This window comes from Mus musculus, chromosome 16 (assembly GCF_000001635.26).
Source record: "Mus musculus strain C57BL/6J chromosome 16, GRCm38.p6 C57BL/6J".
NCBI classification, from domain to species: domain Eukaryota; kingdom Metazoa; phylum Chordata; class Mammalia; order Rodentia; family Muridae; genus Mus; species Mus musculus.
In genome coordinates, this window is record NC_000082.6 from 66233190 (window position 1) to 66255595 (window position 22406).

Genomic DNA, 22406 nt, shown 5'->3' on the forward strand with positions numbered 1-22406 from the left:
ATACAAATTGGAAAAGAGGAAGTCAAAATATCACTTTTTGCAGATGATATGATAGTATATATAAGTGACCCTAAAAATTCCAACAGAGAACTCCTAAACCTGATAAACAGCTTCAGTGAAGTAGCTGGATATAAAATTAACTCAAACAAGTCAATGGCCTTTCTCTACACAAAGAATAAACAGGCTGAGAAAGAAATTAGGGAAACAACACCCTTCTCAATAGCCACAAATAATATAAAATATCTCGGCGTGACTCTAACGAAGGAAGTGAAAGATCTGTATGATAAAAACTTCAAGTCCCTGAAGAAAGAAATTAAAGAAGATCTCAGAAGATGGAAAGATCTCCCATGCTCATGGATTGGCAGGACCAACATTGTAAAAATGGCTATCTTGCCAAAAGCAATCTACAGATTCAATGCAATCCCCATTAAAATTCCAACTCAATTCTTCAACGAATTAGAAGGAGCAATTTGCAAATTCATCTGGAATAACAAAAAACCGAGGATAGCAAAAACTCTTCTCAAGGATAAAAGAACCTCTGGTGGAATCACCATGCCTGACCTAAAGCTTTACTACAGAGCAATTGTGATAAAAACTGCATGGTACTGGTATAGAGACAGACAAGTGGACCAATGGAATAGAATTGAAGACCCAGAAATGAACCCACACACCTATGGTCACTTGATCTTCGACAAGGGAGCCAAAACCATCCAGTGGAAGAAAGACAGCATTTTCAACAATTGGTGCTGGCACAACTGGTTGTTATCATGTAGAAGAATGCGAATCGATCCATACTTATCTCCTTGTACTAAGGTCAAATCTAAGTGGATCAAGGAACTTCACATAAAACCAGAGACACTGAAACTTATAGAGGAGAAAGTGGGGAAAAGCCTTGAAGATATGGGCACAGGGGAAAAATTCCTGAACAGAACAGCAATGGCTTGTGCTGTAAGATCGAGAATTGACAAATGGGACCTAATGAAACTCCAAAGTTTCTGCAAGGCAAAAGACACTGTCTATAAGACAAAAAGACCACCAACAGACTGGGAAAGGATCTTTACCTATCCTAAATCAGATAGGGGACTAATATCCAACATATATAAAGAACTCAAGAAGGTGGACCTCAGAAAATCAAATAACCCCCTTAAAAAATGGGGCTCAGAACTGAACAAAGAATTCACACCTGAGGAATACCGAATGGCAGAGAAGCACCTGAAAAAATGTTCAACATCCTTAATCATCAGGGAAATGCAAATCAAAACAACCCTGAGATTCCACCTCACACCAGTGAGAATGGCTAAGATCAAAAATTCAGGTGACAGCAGATGCTGGCGAGGATGTGGAGAAAGAGGAACACTCCTCCATTGTTGGTGGGATTGCAGGCTTGTACAACCACTCTGGAAATCAGTCTGGCGGTTCCTCAGAAAATTGGACATAGTACTACCGGAGGATCCAGCAATACCTCTCCTGGGCATATATCCAGAAGAAGCCCCAACTGGTAAGAAGGACACATGCTCCACTATGTTCATAGCAGCCTTATTTATAATAGCCAGAAACTGGAAAGAACCCAGATGCCCCTCAACAGAGGAATGGATACAGAAAATGTGGTACATCTACACAATGGAGTACTACTCAGCTATTAAAAAGAATGAATTTATGAAATTCCTAGCCAAATGGATGGACCTGGAGAGCATCATCCTGAGTGAGGTAACACAATCACAAAGGAACTCACACAATATGTACTCACTGATAAGTGGATACTAGCCCAAAACCTAGGATACCCACGATATAAGATACAATTTCCTAAACACATGAAACTCAAGAAAAATGAAGACTGAAGTGTGGACACTATGCCCCTCCTTAGAAGTGGGAACAAAACACCCATGGAAGGAGTTACAGAAACAAAGTATGGAGCTGAGATGAAAGGATGGACCATGTAGAGACTGCCATATCCAGGGATCCACCCCATAATCAGCTTCCAAATGCTGACACCATTGCATACACTAGCAAGATTTTACTGAAAGGACCCAGATGTAGCTGTCTCTTGTGAGACTATGCCGGGGCCTAGCAAACACAGAAGTGGATGCTCACAGTCAGCTAATGGATGGATCACAGGGCTCCCAATGGAGGAGCTAGAGAAAGTACCCAAGGAGCTAAAGGGATCTTCAACCCTATAGGTGGAACAACATTATGAACTAACCAGTACCCCTGAGCTCTTGACTCTAGCTGCATATGTATCAAAAGATGGCCTAGTCGGCCATCACTGGAAAGAGAGGCCCATTGGACACGCAGACTTTGTGTGCCCCGGTACAGGGGAACGCCAGGGCCAAAGGGGGGGAGTGGGTGGGTAGGGGAGTGGGGGTGGGTGGGTAAGGGGGACTTTTGGTATAGCATTGGAAATGTAAATGAGCTAAATACCTAATTAAAAAAAAATGAAAAAAAAAATATAAATAAACAAATAAAAAAAAAAAAAACTGTGGGATAACAGACATGCTAATATGTATATAATACATACATATTAATGTGTTTTATTTACACTGAATATGCTTTTTATTTTCTTATTTTTTTATTTTTATTTTATTTTATTTTTTTACAGTCCAGTCATCAGACCCCTCCCGGCCAGCCCTCCCGCAGTTCCTCATCTTATTTCTCCTGCCCTTTGTCTCCAATTGGATGTCCCCTGCCCAGGTACCAGATCTTCCCATTCCCTGGGGCCTCAAGTCAATTGAGGGTTAGGTACATCTTCTCCTACTGAGGCCAAACCATGCAGTCCTCTGCTGTATATGTGTTGGGGGCTTCAGACAAGCTCCTGTATGCTGCCTGGTTGGTGGCTCAATGTAAATAAGCTAATCTCCACAAAAACAAACAACCTAATCAAAAAAAAAAAAAAAAGAAAGAAAAGAAAAGAAATGGGAAATAGAGCTAAACAGAAGATTCACAACAGAGGAATCTGGAATGGCTGAGAAGCTCTTAAAGAAATGTTCATCTCTTCCTTAGTCATCAAGGAAATACAAGTCAAAATGTCCCTGAGATTCCACCTTATATCAATCAGAACAGCTAAGATCAAAAAACTCTGGTGAAAGTACATGTTGACCCGGATGTGCTTAAAGAGGAACATTCCTCCATTGCTATTGGGATTGCAAACTGGGAAAACCACTCTGGAAATCAATCTGGAGGTTCCTCAGAAAATTGGAAATAGATCTACCTGAAGACCCAGCTATACAACTCTTAGGAATATAACCAAAAGATGCCCCAACCTATACCATCACAGGGTAACCAATATGCTCATAGTGGCCTTATCTGTGAATGCTAGAAGCTAAAAACAACTGAGATATACCACAATGGAAGAATGAATGTAGAAAATGAGATTATTTTCATAGTTGAATACTATTCAGCTATTAAGAACAAGGACTGGATCTATTCGAATTCTTCTACATGATAACAATCAGTTGTGCCAGCACCATTTGTTGAAAATGCTGTCTTTCTTCCACTGGATGGTTTTAGCTCCCTTGTCGAAGATCAAGTGACCATAGGTGTGTGGGTTCATTTCTGGGTCTTCAATTCTATTCCATTGGTCTACTTGTCTGTCACTATACCAATACCATGCAGTTTTTATCACAATTGCTCTGTAGTAAAGCTTTAGGTCAGGCATGGTGATTCCACCAGAGGTTCTTTTATCCTTGAGAAGAGTTTTTGCTATCCTAGGTTTTTTGTTATTCCAGATGAATTTGCAGATTGCTCTTTCTAATTCATTGAAGAATTGAGTTGGAATTTTGATGGGGATTGCATTGAATCTGTAGATTGCTTTTGGCAAGATAGCCATTTTTACAATGTTGATCCTGCCAATCCATGAACATGGGAGATCTTTCCATCTTCTGAGATCTTCTTTAATTTCTTTCTTCAGAGACTTGAAGTTCTTATCATACAGATCTTTCATTTCCTTAGTTAGAATCATGCCAAGATATTTTATATTATTTGTGACTATTGAGAAGGGTGTCGTTTCCCTAATTTCTTTCTCAGCCTGTTTATTCTTTGTGTAGAGAAAGGCCATTGACTTGTTTGAGTTAATTTTATATCCTGCTACCTCACCAAAGCAGTTTATCAGTTTTAGGAGTTCTCTGGTGGAATTTTTAGGGTCACTTATATATACTATCATATCATCTGCAAAAAGTGATATTTTGACTTCCTCTTTTCCAATTTGTATCCCCTTGATCTCCTTTTGTTGTCGAATTGCTCTGGCTAGGACTTAAAGTACAATGTTGAATAGGTATGGAGAGAGTGGACAGCCTTGTCTAGTCCCTGATTTTAGTGGGATTGCTTCCACCAGACAGAGTATGTGTGTTAGATAACAGATGTGTTGATCTTGTTATTTCAAATTGTGTATATGTATATACATATATGCATGTATACATACATATATGCATGTATGTAAACCTCAATTATTTGTCAAATAAAGTGAAAACAGTAAAACCTAAATTTATAACCCCCCCCCAAAAAAACAAAAAGAACAAGGACATCATGAGTTTTGCAGGCAAACGAATGGAACTAGAAAATATCCTCCTGAATGAGGTAATTCAGAATCAAAAGGACATGCATGATATATACTCATTAATAAGTGGATATTAGCCAAAAAAAAGTACAGAAAACCCAGGATACAATCCTCAGAACTCAAGAAGGTTAACAAGCATAAAGGCCCAAGTGATGATGCTTCAATCCCACTGGAGAGGGAGAAAAAAGCAATCAGAAGAGGCAGAAGGAGGGAGGTACCTGGGTGCAAGAGGGGAGGGGAAAGGGAAAAATGGGAACATGAACAGGAATGGGGGGGGGATGGGGAGACTGGAGAGAAGCCCTGAGGGCCAGCATAATGAATGGAAATTTGCAACTTTGGGGGAGGTGGGGGTAGAAGAAGGGGACCCCTCTAAAAAGTACCAGAGACCTGGGAAGTGAAAGGCTCTCGGGACTCAAAGGTAAGGACATTAGATGAAGTGCCCAAGAGTGAGGAGAGGAAATGGTAGAGTCTACCTCCAGTAGAAAGACAGGGCATCAAGTGGAAGGAAGGGGATGCCGTCCCACAGGTCCCACAGACTAAAACTCTGACCCAGAATTGTTCCTGTCTAAAAGAACTGCAGGGACAAAAATGGAGAAGATCCTGGAAGGAAAGGAGGTTCAGTGACTTGCCCAACTTGAGATCCATCTCAAGGAGACGCTTCAAGGCCTAACACTATTACTGATGGTATGGTGTGCTTAGAGACAAGAGCCTAGCATGGTTGTCCACTAAGAGCTCCAACAAGCAGCTGACTGAGGCATGACTCAGACACTTAAACCCAACCATTAGACTGAAGTAGAGAACCCCTGTGATCGAATTAGGGAAAGCTGATAAAAGCTGCAGAAAAGGGCAACCCCATAGAAAGCCCCCTGCCTCATGTTAAATAAAATTTGGAATTCTTCTTTGGGGATTGGCTGATTCCATTTGGTGTGTCTTTGAGGTTTATCCATGTTAGAGCATATTGAAAATTTCACTTATTTTAAGGTTGCATTAATATTCCACTTATTGTATGCATAAACCACATTTTCTGGTGAAATCTATGTTGATACATACTTACTCCTATTTTTTTTTTTTGCCAGCTTTCAATAATTCTCTTGTGTGCACAAACATACGCAGATTTCTTGAAGTTCCAGTTGAACATTAGGGAGTACAAGCATGAATGTAAAATGTCTAAATTAAGTGTAATAGCATTTTTTTTTGTAGAAATAACATTGAAAAACCTGGCTCTCACATTTAATAATTTGACATATTTAACTGTGCATGAATAACTACTCCAGAGTTGTTAACAAATTCTTACAATTATGGAAAAATAGTTTTTCCACTAGTGTATATTATTTATACACAGTTGTCTTTGCCCTTCATCATGTATATTCCTTTATATAAGGATATATAATTTTTATATATGAAATTTATATTTATATATATATGCATATACAAATTTGCAATTCAGCTAGATCCTTATTTATTTTTATTATTTTTAAACTAAAATATAATAACATCATATTTCTCTTTGCTTACATTCTAACTCCTGCCATGAGCTGCTCACCTGGCTCCCTCTTAATTTGATGCCCTCTCTTTTCTCTTTAACTGGTATTGCTGCACATGTATAAACACATAAATTAATACATACAAGCTTCTGAGTCCATTCAGTGTTTCTTACGGACATGCTTGTGATTTCAAGGCTGACCATTTGTCCACGGATGGCTCCATGTAAGGTAGTTCCCTTCCATAATAGCAGGTCTGTTTATTTTGTAACTCATTAGGGTCTTCTTTAGATAGCCATACTGTTAAGTTATCCTGTGAAGCTTATCTGTCATTCCTTGGAGACACAATCTTACAGACAATCTCCTGCTTCTTTAGCTCTATCAATCCTGCCTCCTTTCATGAGAGCTTCCAAGCGCCTTTGAGGCAGGAGTTTTGTAGCAAAGCTGGGTAACCCGCAGTCAGTTTTGTTTTGTTTTGTTTTGTTTTATTTTTTTTTTTTTGTGCAGTTACAACCACATTTTTAACCAGTTGTAGTTTTCTGTAATGGGCTTTGTTGCGAAGATAAGTGTCTTTAATCAGGAGTGGGAGCTTGTTATATCTCTGTATTTAAAGATAACTACTTCCCTTAGCTAAAGAGGTCTCCTCTAAGAGAACCTACTATAGCTACTTTAGAACACCAACATTATTCCTAAGTGCAGCAAGACTTTTATTTTATTTTTTATTCTAAATACTCTACTGAGAATTCCAAGCAATTGCTTCCGTTTCAACTTGTGCAGTTTAAGATTCACTCTTTTTAGTGGACATGGTGATGTGTATTTAACATTAAAATATTAATAAATCAGTTTTACCACTCTAAATATTGCCCCTACTAATTCAGCTATTTCTTTCTGCTCCTTGCTCTTAAAATCCTGGAAAATATCGATCTGTTACCATCCACGTAATGTTTTACTGTTTTTGTTTCATGTGATGTGTATTTGACATCATGTGATTGCCATTTTTATGTAACAAAAATCTTTCATAAAACAATATGAATTTAAAATAATTGAACTCTTGCATGGTTTAAAAACCTAATATTTCTGTTCATAAATACCACCCCAGTGAATATAATCCCAGTACAACAGGTTGTTTATTCTCTCATCTGTTGGAGATCATGCTTTTATTTTCTAAAGGCAGAATGACCGAAAATATATAGACCTTTGCGTATATGTCTATATGGATATATGTTTTAGAAATCATTTGGCTAAATATGTGTAAGATAACTAAATCACATGGAACTAATGTGTTACAGTTTAAAAGAATCGGCCTATTTGCTTTTTAAAATTGTTTTACAAATTTATATTTCTACTAACAATATCTTAAAATTTTTATTAGGTTTTAATTTTTAACCAGCAATTTAGCAACTTCAGGGAAAACCTGATTAACAATTTTTTGTTGTTGCTTTTAAGTCACATGTTTAACATCTTCACTGATTTCTTGTGTGATATAAAATGTGGTTATTCTGTGCAGCAGTGTGGGGAAGTCGTTAGGCAAAAGTAAACCCGGTCAATTTACATCACCACTTCAATGCTGTGCAATTTCAGGTTAGGTGTGATCTCTGTGATTTTAATTTAGACTTGTGAAAATAGTAACAACAATCTTGCACCTTAAAAATATTGAAATGTAAACATGATTGTGAGGGCTCCAGGTAATCATAACACCATTTACTCTCACCAAACACATTTGCCTGCATTTTTCTTAATACACAGTCTTCTAGTAACTTTACTCCTATTTTGTATTTGAAAAGGAGTTTATTTTTATAAGTTATTATTAACGCAATGATTAGTCTTGACTATCAACCTGATGGCATCTGGAATCTACTAATAGATGTGCCCCTTGGTGTGTATAAGAAGACTTTCTAGGCATAATCGCCTGAAATGAGACCCTTCTTTAGCATGAGCAGTGTCTTTCATATTGTGGATTGCCTTGGTGCTGTTTGTATTTTGATGCTCATCTTGCCATACACCGCACCCTACGAGGAGTGGATCACGTGTACTCAGGTGATTCCACACGAACCTGCTCGCCAATTTAACTGAAAATAAAGGCAAGCACCTGTGTTTGGGCAGTGGGAGGGAATGGTGTGGCTGGAAGTTTTAGAGAAGGACAGAGAGGGCAGAAAGAAAGAGATAATAAAGAGAAATGATACGGAGGACAGAAGGAAAAGAAGATGGAGGAAAAAGAGGTGGAAGATGGAGCAGAAGCACGTGGCCTTGAGGAGCCATAAGTAGCTAGGGATTTCATAGCTGGACAGTAGAGTAGTATGTGTTTGCCCAATCTAGGTGTGCAGCTTGTAAATATGAGTGTTCTTTGCATGGGTATATTGGGATTGGAGATTTACTGATATAAATCTGGCTGGTATAAATATACGTCTCTGGTGTTTTCCTTTCATGGGGCTAGAAGAAACTAAGTAGACCAGAGTAGTTGTGGGTGTTCTGTAGACCAGTCATAGAAGTGGATGGCCTGAGAAATTTAAGTAGCTAGCTCTAGTTTAGGGAAAACTGGTTTGGTCAGCTTAACAAGCCAAGTAGAGCCAGTGGGGGACTGGGTGTTACCACAGATGCCTGCATCTAGCTGGGGAAAGTGTATATTCTTTTAAAATCACATGCTACAATGTGGTATTAGGGAGAGGGTATGCTTCTTGCTTGCCCGACTTCACTCTTGCCAGTTTGTACATCTACTCCGTTACTGCTGCCTCTGCCAGTCTTTGCTAACACCAGAACTCAGCTTCTTTGAGAAACCAAAGTGAACAAAAAACAACTAGCTCTTCAAAAGTTCTCTAAGCCTTCAGTGCCCAACAGGGGCCTGTTGGGAGCCGCGCCCACATTCGCCGTTACAAGATGGCGCTGACAGCTGTGTTCTAAGTGGTAAACAAATAATCTGCGCATATGCCGAGGGTGGTTCTCCACTCCATGTGCTCTGCCTTCCCCGTGACGTCAACTCGGCCGATGGGCTGCAGCCAATCAGGGAGTGACACGTCCTAGGCGAAATATAACTCTCCTAAAAAAGGGACGGGGTTTCGTTTTCTCTCTCTCTTGCTTCTTACACTCTTGCTCCTGAAGATGTAAGCAATAAAGTTTTGCCGCAGAAGATTCTGGTCTGTGGTGTTCTTCCTGGCCGGGCGTGAGAACGCGGCTAATAACAATTGGTGCCGAAACCCGGGACGAGAAAAAACTCGGGACTGGCGCAAGGAAGATCCCTCATTCCAGAACCAGAACTGCGGGTCGCGGTAATAAAGGTTCCCGTAAAGCAGACTGTTAAGAAGGATTCAACTGTATGAATTCAGAACTTTTCAGCTGGGGAACGAGAGTACCAGTGAGTACAGCTTTACGAGGTAAGTCTGATCTTGAACTTTCTAAGGAAATTCAAGACAGTCTATCAGAAGTAAAGTGGAATATGTTTGGCCTTGAATTTTTTCTGGTGTTAGGAGCCCTTTTGTTCCTTTTCACATGTTATCAAGTGATTAAGATAGGGCTGAAAATTCTAGAGGAAATTCAGGACAAGCTATCAGAAGTAAAGCGGGGAGAGAGAGTAGGAACAAAGAGGAAATATGGTACACAAAATAAGTATACAGGCCTTTCCAAGGGTCTTGAACCCGAGGAAAAGTTAAGGTTAGGTAGGAATACCTGGAGAGAGATTAGAAGAAAAAGAGGAAAAAGGGAAAAGAAGAAAGATCAATTAGCGGAGGTCTCTAGGAAAAGGAGCCTGTGCTCATCGCTGGATGGGCTCGGGGAGCCAGCTCTTAGTAGCTCTGAAGCAGATGAAGAATTCTCCTCTGAAGAAACAGACTGGGAGGAAGAAGCAGCTCATTATGAGAAAAAAGGGTACCAGCCAGGTAAAGTGCTAGCTAATCAGTTAAGGAAGCCAAAAGCGGCTGGCGAAGGCCAGTTTGCTGATTGGCCTCAGGGCAGTCGGCTTCAAGGTCCGCCCTATGCGGAGTCCCCGCCCTGCGTAGTGCGTCAGCCCTGCGCAGAGAGGCAGTGCGCAGAGAGGCAGTGCGCAGACTCATTCATTCCCAGAGAGGAACAAAGGAAAATACAACAGGCATTTCCAGTCTTTGAAGGAGCCGAGGGTGGGCGTGTCCACGCTCCGGTAGAATACTTACAAATTAAAGAACTCGCCGAGTCGGTCCGTAAATATGGAACCAATGCTAATTTTACCTTGGTGCAGTTAGACAGGCTCGCCGGCATGGCACTAACTCCTGCTGACTGGCAAACGGTTGTAAAAGCCGCTCTCCCTAGTATGGGCAAATATATGGAATGGAGAGCTCTTTGGCATGAAACTGCACAAGCGCAGGCCCGAGCAAACGCAGCTGCTTTGACTCCAGAGCAGAGAGATTGGACTTTTGACTTGTTAACGGGTCAGGGAGCTTATTCTGCTGATCAAACAAACTACCATTGGGGAGCTTATGCCCAGATTTCTTCCACGGCTATTAGGGCCTGGAAGGCGCTCTCCCGAGCAGGTGAAACCACTGGTCAATTAACAAAAGTTGTCCAGGGACCTCAGGAATCCTTCTCAGATTTTGTGGCCAGAATGACAGAGGCAGCAGAGCGTATTTTTGGAGATTCAGAGCAAGCCGCGCCTCTGGTAGAACAGCTAATCTATGAGCAAGCCACAAAGGAGTGCCGAGCGGCCATAGCCCCAAGAAAGAACAAAGGCTTACAAGACTGGCTCAGGGTCTGTCGAGAGCTTGGGGGACCTCTCACCAATGCAGGCTTAGCGGCCGCCATCCTCCAATCTCAGAACCGCTCCATGGGCAGAAATAATCAGAGGACATGTTTTAATTGCGGAAAGCCTGGGCATTTTAAGAAAGATTGCAGAGCTCCAGATAAACAGGGAGGGACTCTCACTCTTTGCTCTAAGTGTGGCAAGGGTTATCATAGAGCCGACCAGTGTCGCTCTGTGAGGGATATAAAGGGCAGAATTCTTCCCCCACCTGATAGTCAATCAGCTTATGTGCCAAAAAACGGGTCATCGGGCCCTCGGTCCCAGGGCCCTCAAAGATATGGGAACCGGTTTGTCAGGACCCAGGAAGCAGTCAGAGAGGCGACCCAGGAAGACCCACAAGGGTGGACCTGCGTGCCGCCTCCGACTTCCTATTAATGCCTCAAATGAGTATTCAGCCGGTGCCAGTGGAGCCTATACCATCCTTGCCCCTGGGAACCATGGGCCTTATTCTCGGCCGGGGTTCACTCACCTTACAGGGCTTAGTAGTCCACCCTGGAGTTATGGATTGTCAACATTCCCCTGAAATACAGGTCCTGTGCTCAAGCCCTAAGGGCGTTTTTTCTATTAGTAAAGGAGATAGGATAGCTCAGCTGCTGCTCCTCCCTGATAATACCAGGGAGAAATCTGCAGGACCTGAGATAAAGAAAATGGGCTCCTCAGGAAATGATTCTGCCTATTTGGTTGTATCTTTAAATGATAGACCTAAGCTCCGCCTTAAGATTAATGGAAAAGAGTTTGAAGGCATCCTTGATACTGGAGCAGATAAAAGTATAATTTCTACACATTGGTGGCCCAAAGCATGGCCCACCACAGAGTCATCTCATTCATTACAGGGCCTAGGTTATCAATCATGTCCCACTATAAGCTCCATTGCCTTGACGTGGGAATCCTCTGAAGGGCAGCAAGGGAAATTCATACCTTATGTGCTCCCACTCCCGGTTAACCTCTGGGGAAGGGATATTATGCAGCATTTGGGCCTTATTTTGTCCAATGAAAACGCCCCATCGGGAGGGTATTCAGCTAAAGCAAAAAATATCATGGCAAAGATGGGTTATAAAGAAGGAAAAGGGTTAGGACATCAAGAACAGGGAATGTCCAATAGTCCTACTATGTGTCAACTTTATGTACAAGAAGCTCTTTTGCCAGTGAGGGAACAATTCCCCTCTTTAATTTTGCTCCTTTACATGGATGACATCCTCCTGTGCCATAAAGACCTTACCATGCTACAAAAGGCATATCCTTTTCTACTTAAAACTTTAAGTCAGTGGGGTTTACAGATAGCCACAGAAAAAGTCCAAATTTCTGATACAGGACAATTTTTGGGCTCTGTGGTGTCCCCAGATAAGATTGTGCCCCAAAAGGTAGAGATAAGAAGAGATCACCTCCATACCTTAAATGATTTTCAAAAGCTGTTGGGAGATATTAATTGGCTCAGACCTTTTTTAAAGATTCCTTCCGCTGAGTTAAGGCCTTTGTTTGGTATTTTAGAAGGAGATCCTCATATCTCCTCCCCTAGGACTCTTACTCTAGCTGCTAACCAGGCCTTACAAAAGGTGGAAAAAGCCTCACATGTGATTCAACATTGCCTTGAGGCATGGAGTGCTTGGGGGAAACCCAAACTCCTTAAGACTGATAATGGACCAGCTTATACGTCTCAAAAATTTCAGCAGTTCTGCCGTCAGATGGACGTAACCCACCTGACTGGACTTCCATACAACCCTCAAGGACAGGGTATTGTTGAGCGTGCGCATCGCACCCTCAAAGCCTATCTTATAAAACAGAAGAGGGGAACTTTTGAGGAGACTGTACCCCGAGCACCAAGAGTGTCTGTGTCTATGGCACTCTTTACACTCAATTTTTTAAATATTGATGCTCATGGCCATACTGCGGCTGAACGTCATTGTTCAGAGCCAGATAGGCCCAATGAGATGGTTAAATGGAAAAATGTCCTTGATAATAAATGGTATGGCCCGGATCCTATTTTGATAAGATCCAGGGGAGCGGTCTGTGTTTTCCCACAGAATGAAGACAACCCATTTTGGATACCAGAAAGACTCACCCGAAAAATCCAGACTGACCAAGGGAATACTGATGTCCCTCGTCTTGGTGATGTCCAGGGCGTCAATAATAAAAAGAGAGCAGCGTTGGGGGATAATGTCGACATTTCCACTCCCAATGACGGTGATGTATAATGCTCAAGTATTCTCTTGCTTTTTTACCACTAACTAGGAACTGGGTTTAGCCTTAATTCAGACAGCCTTGGCTCTGTCTGGACAGGTCCAGACGACTGACACCATTAACACTTTGTCAGCCTCAGTGACTACAGTCATAGATAAACAGGCCTCAGCTAATGTCAAGATACAGAGAGGTCTCATGCTGGTTAATCAACTCATAGATCTTGTCCAGATACAACTAGATGTATTATGACAAATAACTCAGCTGGGATGTGAACAAAAGTTTCCGGGATTGTGTGTTATTTCCATTCAGTATGTTAAATTTACTAGGGCAGCTAATTTGTCAAAAAGTCTTTTTCAGTATATGTTACAGAATTGGATGGTTGAATTTGAACAGATTCTTCGGGAATTGAGACTTCAGGTCAACTCCACGCGCTTGGACCTGTCGCTGACCAAAGGATTACCCAATTGGATCTCCTCAGCATTTTCTTTCTTTAAAGAATGGGTGGGATTGATATTATTTGGAGATACACTTTGCTGTGGATTAGTGTTGCTTCTTTGATTGGTCTGTAAGCTTAAGGCCCAAACTAGGAGAGACAAGGTGGTTATTGCCCAGGCGCTTGCAGGACTAGAACATGGAGCTCCCCCTGATATATGGTTATCTATGCTTAGGCAATAGGTCGCTGGCCACTCAGCTCTTACATCTCACGAGGCTAGACTCATTGCACGGGATAGAGTGAGTGTGCTTCAGCAGCCCGAGAGAGTTGCACGGCTAAGCACTGCAATGGAAAGGCTCTGCGGCATATATGAGCCTATTCTAGGGAGACATGTCATCTTTCATGAAGGTTCAGTGTCCTAGTTCCCTTCCCCCAGGCAAAACGACACGGGAGCAGGTCAGGGTTGCTCTGGGTAAAAGCCTGTGAGCCTAAGAGCTAATCCTGTACATGGCTCCTTTACCTACACACTGGGGATTTGACCTCTATCTCCACTCTCATTAATATGGGTGGCCTATTTGCTCTTATTAAAAGGAAAGGGGGAGATGTTGGGAGCCGCGCCCACATTCGCCGTTACAAGATGGCGCTGACAGCTGTGTTCTAAGTGGTAAACAAATAATCTGCGCATATGCCGAGGGTGGTTCTCCACTCCATGTGCTCTGCCTTCCCCGTGACGTCAACTCGGCCGATGGGCTGCAGCCAATCAGGGAGTGACACGTCCTAGGCGAAATATAACTCTCCTAAAAAAGGGACGGGGTTTCGTTTTCTCTCTCTCTTGCTTCTTACACTCTTGCTCCTGAAGATGTAAGCAATAAAGTTTTGCCGCAGAAGATTCTGGTCTGTGGTGTTCTTCCTGGCCGGGCGTGAGAACGCGGCTAATAACAGGGGCCTCTGACATTTCCAGCTTCTGGACCAAGCAGCTGCCGGAGTCACAAGCCTTTGCCCCATGCAGACAGCCATTGCAGAACTCCTTGGCATGTAGCATGTACACTGATCCAATCAATCCTCTTTTATATTATATACTCAATATATCAGTTCTGAGAAACCTAGTAAAGTACATAAACAGTAGAGAGTAGAAGGAATTCAGACAGACTATCTTTAATCAGCTCAGTAACCAGAAAGCACCAAGTCACCATTGTTGTCTAGACTTTGGATATTTTCAAATTATCACTTACTTGTATCTACATGTTGTAATTCATGGTTATGTTTATTAGATTACAATTCACAACAGCTTCAGATTCATCATTAGGTCTTATCCATCTTTACTTCAAACTGTGTGTTCACCTCATTAACACTTTTATGGGTTTCTGGATTGGCAGGTATGATCTCTGTCAATACCCTCAGGGCTACCTCAGCTGGTTGCTTCTTTGCTGGACAGGGGACTTGGATGTAAAGTAAAACTTTACATTATATTTTAACTAGATACCTGTGCTATACAGTTAATTTTCATAAGTCGTCTTATATTTAGTGGAGAAGATCGAAAAAATATAATTGTTGTTGTTTGGCAGAGTGTGTGTTGGGAGGGGGGTGCATCTATGTATTTGCATAATCGCCAAGACTCTCAGTGGGATCTGACAGAAAAACTTCTCTTTTCAGAGCAAGAAATCTGTGGTTTCAGAAACTACACTTGTTTTTCCTCTTAATAATTCTTCCTGGCACAGGTATGCTTAAAATTAAGAACTTCTGTTAACAATCTTTAGCTACCTATCAACAATTTTTGGATAAGAAGTTTGTAATAAGTTCCTTAAATTTTATTCAGTGAAATTTACTGAGCACTTAAGATTTCCTGGAAGAAAAGAGTTGGTACATATAACCAGAGACATTTGGTTCTACTATTTATACCTTCATCATTATTCTGTAAATATTTATTAAGTGTAATTATTACAGGAACCATAATATGTTCTATACATGGCTGTGCCTCTCTATACTTCATGTACTTAAGAGTAGTCAGAATTTTTTTTTAAAAAATTATAATTTTAAGATATGCCCAATAGTGTACTCTTGTATTCTTTTGTCAGAAGATAATAAACTTGATATTATTATTACATATTTAATCTTTTTATCACTCAAACTCATTATCAAAGTAACTGTAAGTTCATTTAACCAGCTGCTTGAAAAATATCTCTCATGGAACCAAACGTTAACCCAGAAGTGACAAAACCTAAGGAGATTATATACACAAGAGGAATATATTTGCATATTATATAAGCCATATCTGTAATAGAACATTTACTTGCACATATACAATGTCAGTACTTAGCCATAGGCGACATGACCTCTGGAATTCACCGTGTATATTATTGTGTGTGGTCAAGTGGATCAAACTACTACACAGGTGAAATGCAAGCAAGATAAAAACATCAAGGAGAAAATTAAAGTGACTACCAACTAAGCAAACTATGGAGTTGAAAAAGAAACCAGGGTGTAAAACATATACAGCACATTAGAGATACATGAGATATCAGGACATTTTAAACAAGAAGAAAGTTTCCAGGAAGAGAGTGGTCAAAAATGATTAAGATACTAGACTGGAAAACTGAAAGGAAAGTCCACAAGAAGGATGTTAATAGTGACCCACAAGTATATTCATAGAGCCGGAATTGATTTCTGTGTTTCAAGAGCAAATGTGGTAAGGAAATGGGCTTCCAAATAAAATAGAAGCTATCTGATTCAAAATGTAGACTGTCTGTTTGTCACACTTCTAAAACTCAGCTATTCTCTTGTTTCCAGTGCCCCTTTCTCTCTTCTCTTCTCCAATTTTTTTGATACATTGAGACTATTCAGTTTTGCACATACTAGGATTCTGAAAAAAGAAAACAAAGAACAACAACAAAAGAAACTTGGATAAGTTTTTAAAAAGTTAGAAACTTATAGTCCCACCTAAAGTGTTAGCTTACATCTGTGGTGTGGTCTTCAACACATAAAGTCCCTCCAGTAATTGCTCCTCATTGCTAATTTTCTGTGGTCAGCAAGGTACAAGAATTTTAAACATTCTGAAGGACAAAATTAGAAGGTAGTTCACTGGCTCTCTCAAAAGTGAGTAAAAAAATCATATCCCTACTCCCCATGGTCTGTTTTCATTATAAAATATCTTTGTCAAACACTTCTAATATTTCTCATTGAATAAATTTGTAGAAAAATGTCCTGAGTTGACAAAGTAGATCAACCTAGGGAGAATAGTTACTTTATCTTCATGCAGAGGAAAGGACACCATAAATTAATCTAAAACCATTCAATCTCTATTTAGAGCTCCTCTCGGAATGTGTTCTGAAACATGAATAAAGTTTGCATATTTGATGTAATGGCCTGAATGTCTTTTAGTTTAGTGAATGTTTCACATTGTAAGAATAACCTCCCACAGCAGTGTCTGACAGAGAGGCAGCATCAATTATACTTTAAATATCTTTAGAGAGATGCAGCAGTGATCTCATTTTTCGAAAGTGTCAATGCCACCTAATTGCTTTCCAATTTCCTTGTACATCAAGAAAATGCAGGTGCGTAGTCCAAGTTTTATGTAAGAGACACTCTACAGACTTGCTGTTAAGATAACACAGAAATGAGGTCATTGACAAGATAAATTCAGCTGAGAATGAGTTCCAATAGTCAATTGTGGCTGTGGAACACATTTAGTGTCTATAGAAGACATATATTCCAAAATCTAGTATTAAAACCCGGCTTTTATTCTGTGCCATAACTTAGGTTAATATCTTACCTAAATCCTAACTGAAATTGTTAAATCTACTTCCAGTGAAACCTTACTCTCTGCTTAAGTTAATCAAGCCAGGTTCTACCATCTACCTCTGAGAACTGTAACACATGTAATTGCAACACACACAAAAACACAAAAGCAAATCCTTTCAAACATCATTCTGACTGCATGATATTAATGTTTCGAGATCCTAAGTGTAGTGTAACTGTGTGCACACAATTACAAGTACTCTTCATCCTTGGGAAAGAGTATAATACTGACACTTGGTTAGAAAAGATAAAGATTCCCATGCTTAAAGAAGCCAGGTCCTTATGTCACATGTGGAACTCTTTCTGGTTTGATACCTGAAACCTAAGCATCACCGAACATTTTATAAACGATTTCTAGCAACTTGGCAGCAACAACATAGTTGATGCTTAAAATGTCTTATATTCAATAGTTGCCCAAGTAATCATTCTTCCTTCTGAACTTCTGGGATCTTTTGGAATCATGGACTCTCACCTGTGTGTTTAATTCCACAGCTCTGATTCTGAAATTTTCCTGATGGATCATTGTGACAAGCCAACAAGTTAAGAGCCAGCATAAAATTTACATTGTATATTAGGTGCCTTACTTAAATATATGCCAGGTTCTTCTCATTAAAGTCTCAAATCTAGGATTAGTTTGAGAGTTGTTAGTCACATGTGGGACTTGGAATTGAACCCCTGAGTCATCTCTGTAATTATTTTATTTATATTTATGAAAGTGACTTTTCTATGAATTCAGATAGTATGTGGTAGCTGAAGCACACACACACAAAAAAGATCTTAAATCAGTCTTATGGAGATGATAGAGTAGAGGCCTTTAAAGAGGAAGTGAAGAAGTCCCTTAAAGAAATACAGGAAAATGCAACTAAACAGATGAAGGGAATGAATAAAACTGTTTAAGACCTGAAAATGGAATTAGAAGCAATAAAGAAAACACCAGATGGAAGATTTCTGGAGGTGAAAAACCTAGTGAAGAGAACAGAAACTACAGACTCAAGCATCACCAATATAAGAGATGAAAGAGAAAATTCCAGGTATACAAGATACAATAGAAGAAGTTGATATATGGGTCAAACACAATGCTAAATTAAAAAAAAAAAATCTGACACAAAACGTCCAGGAAATACGGTACATTATGAAAAGACCAAACTTAAGAATAATAGCAGCAGCAGTAGTAGTAATAGAAGACGATTACCAGTTCAAAGGTCCAGAAAATATTTACAATGTAATCAAAGAAGAAAATTTTCCCAACCTAAAGAAATAGATGCCCATTAAAAACAAACAAACAAACAAACAAGGAAACAAAACAGAAGTTTATAGAACACCAAATTGATTGGACCAGAAAATAAAATTCATCTGCTACACAATAATAAAAAACATAAACATACATAACAGAGAAAGAATATTAAAAGCTTCAAGAGAAAAAGGCCAAGCATATGAAATCTGATTTATCAGAATTATACTTGTCTTCTCAGCAAGCCAGAATTGACTGGGCAGATGTCTTGCAGTGTCTAAGAAAATAGATGCCAGCCCAGACAATTAGAACCAGCAAACCTTTCAATCACCATAGATGGGAAAAACAAGATATTCTGTGATAAAGTCAAATTTAATAAAAATACTTATCCATAAACCCAGTTCTACAGAAGATAGTATAAGAAAAATTCCAACCCATGGAGGTCAACTACATCCAAGAAAACACAGAAAATAATAAATTCCACACCATCAAAATCAGAAGGGGAATACAACACACACACACACACACACACACACACACACACACACACACACCACTAACACCAAAATAATAGGAATTAATAACTATAGTTCATTAATATCTCTCAATATTAATAAATCCAATTCCCAAATAAACAGAGTGAGGCTAACAGAGTGAATATAAAAACAGGATCCATCATTCTGCTGCATACAGGAAACACACCCTAGCAACAAGCATAGACACTACCTCAGAGTAAAGGGCTGGGAAATGATTTTCCAAACAAATGGAATCAAGAAACAAGCTGGAGTAGCCATTATAATATCTAATAAAATATAATTTCAATCAAAATGAATCAAAAGTGATGAGGAAGGCCACTTCATACTCATCAAACAAAAGATCTACCAAGATGACATATCAATTGTGAACATTACTGCACCAAATGCAAGGGCTCAACCATTTGTAATAGTAACATTGCTAAAGATTAAATCACATTTCAAACTTCACATATCAATAGTGGAGGACATCAACACCTCACTCTCACTATTAGAGAGGTCATCCAGACAGAAACTATACAGAGAAATAATGAAACTAATGGAAGTTATGAATCAAATTAACCTAGCATATATCTACAGAACATTTCACCTGAAGACAAAGGAATATATCTTCTCAGATGATATGATAGTATACATAAGTGACTCCAAAAATTCTATCAAGGAACTCCTATGGCTGATAAACATATTTAGTAAAGTGGCTGGATACAAAATTAACTTTAAAATTCAATAGACCTTCTTTATAAAAGTGATAAATATTTTGACAAAGAAATTTAGGCAAACAACACCTTTCACACTAGCCATAATATAGAATATTTTGGTGTAACACTAACCAACAGTGAAAACCTATGAAATAGTTAATGATCTGTATGACACGAACATCAAGTTTTTGCAGAAAGAAGTTGAGGAAGATATCAGAAGATTGAAATGTCTCTCATTCTCATGGATTGATATGATTAACAATGTAAAAATGGCCAACTTACCAAAAGCAATCTACAGATTTAAATCAATTCCAAACACAATTCTTTACAGCTATTGGAAAAAAAATACTTAACTTCATATTGAAAGGACAAAAATCCCAGAATTGCTAAAACAATACTGTACAGTAAGAGAACATTGAAGGTATTACCATCTCTGATTTCTAGTACTACAGAGCAATAGTAAAAAAAAACCTACATTGTATTGGCATAAAGAGATGCAGATTAATGAATGGAATTTTGTTGGAGAAACAAAAGTAAACTCATACACCTGTGGATACTTGATTTTTGACAAAGGAGCCAAAACCATACAATCAAAAACAGGAAACCATCTTCAACAAATGATGCTTTACTAATTGTATGTCTACTTCTAGAAGAATACAAATAAATCCATATCTACCACCCTGCACAAAACTGAAGTCTAACTGGAACAATGACCTCAATATAAAACCAGTTCCAATAAATCTGATAGAAGAGAAAGTGAAGGAAATCTTTCAAAGAATTAGCATAGCAAAACCTGTGCCCTGAACTAAATTCCAACAGCTCAGGCACTAAAATCAACAATCAGTAAATGGGACTTCATCAAATGTAAAAGCTTCTCTAAGGCAAGGGGCAAGGACACTATCGACTGAACAAAACTGCTGCATAAAGAATGGAAAAAGATCTTCATCAACCTTATATGCAACCCAGAGTTGATATCCAAAATATAAAGAAGTCAAGAAACTAAACATCAACAAACCAAGTAACCCAATTAAAAGTGCAGTAAATATCTAAACAGAGAATTCTCAACAGAGGAATTTCTATTGGCAAAGAAGCATTTAAAGAAATGTTCATTGTATTTGGTCATCAGTGAAATGGAAATCAAAATGACTATGAGATTCAATCTTACACTGTCAGAATAGCCAAGATCAAAAATTCAAGTGACAGCACATAGTCGAGTATGTGTAGCAAGGGGAACACTCTTCATTTTCTGATGGGAGTGCAAACTTGTACAACCACTCTAGAAACCAATCTGACAGTTTCTGAGAAAACTGGAAATAGTTCTACATGACAACCCAGCTCTACCAATCCCAGGCATATACCCAAAAGACATTCCACTATACCACAAGAGCACATGTTCCAATATGTTCATAGCAGCTTTATGCATAGTAGACAGAAACTGCAAACAATCTAAACATCCTTCAACTGAAGAATAGATAAATAAAATGTGGCACTGTTACTCAGTGGGATGTTACTCAGCTATTAAAAACAAGATCATCATGAACCTCTCAGTCAAAGGGGTTGAACTAGAAAGGTTCATTCTGAGTGATGTTACCCAGACCCCAAAATACAAGAATGGCATGAATTGTAGCCATACAGTACAGGATAACCATACTACAAACCACAGACCCAAAGAAGCTAAGGAGGGCTCAATGGTGTATGTTTGAATCCCACTGAGAAAGATAAATAGAACAGACATGGGGTGGATGAAGGTAGAGAACTCAGTGTGGAGGGGCTGAAGAGGGGATCAGTAGGTATCAAGTAGGGTGAAGATTGAAAGAGAAGGCACAGGCGGAAGAATTGGAATCTGAGGGGGAGCATCTGTAGAAAGAGCTAGAAACCCAGAACAATGGAAATCTCTAAGAACCTATGAGGGTGACCATAGTTAAGAGTCTCAGCTGTGCTCACTTCGGCAGTACATATACTAAAATTGGAACTATACAGAGAAGATTAGCATGGCCCCTGAACAAGGATGACACGCATATTCGTGAAGTGTTCCATATTTTTCTTTATATGCCCCAGTACAGGGAAAGTCAGGGCCAAGAAGTGGGAGTGAGTGGGTAGAGGAGCAGGGTGGAGGGGGGGAGGGTATAGGGGACTTTTGGGATAACATTTGAAATGTAAATGAAGGAAATATCCAATATAAAAAAGGAAAGAAGAAAAGCCTCAGCAATAGGGCATATGGATCCAGAAATGACTATCTCCTGTAACAAGAAAAGTCTTCCAATGGATAGACAGAGACACCAAACTCAGCCACAAAACCTTAGACCCAAAATCTAAATGTCAACAAGATGTGCACAGGTAAAGATGAAGCAGAAATTGAATGGATGGCCAACTAATGACTAGCCCAGCTTGAGACACATGTCATGAGTGATAGGATACCTTTGACAGTGTTCATGATATTCTGCTATTCTTCCAGAAAAGTGCTTAGAATAACTGTCACCTGAGAGATTTCATCTAGAAATGGATGGAAAAGGATACAGAGACCCATAGCCAAGTATTAGGCAGAGCAGGGGAATTCTATGGAAGAGGGGATACACAGCATTGAAGGATCCAGATAGGTTAAGGACAGTATAAGAAAACATACAGAATCAACTAGCCTTAGCCCATAGAGGCCCACAGAGACTGAACCACCAGAGAGCATACATGAGAGGGACCGAGGTCCTTAACACATATGTAACAGTCATGTATCTCGATCTTCATGTGGGAT

The 22406-nt window shown here is 39.6% G+C and overlaps 1 non-coding gene across 1 annotated transcript; it reads left to right on the forward strand.

Annotated features, from left to right (window-relative positions):
- The first annotated feature begins 21596 nt into the window (after positions 1-21596).
- Positions 21597-21703, forward strand: Gm22448. The gene has a single exon (XR_003952042.1). It is a non-coding gene; the product is annotated as a U6 spliceosomal RNA (small nuclear RNA).
- Positions 21704-22406: the final 703 nt, after the last annotated feature.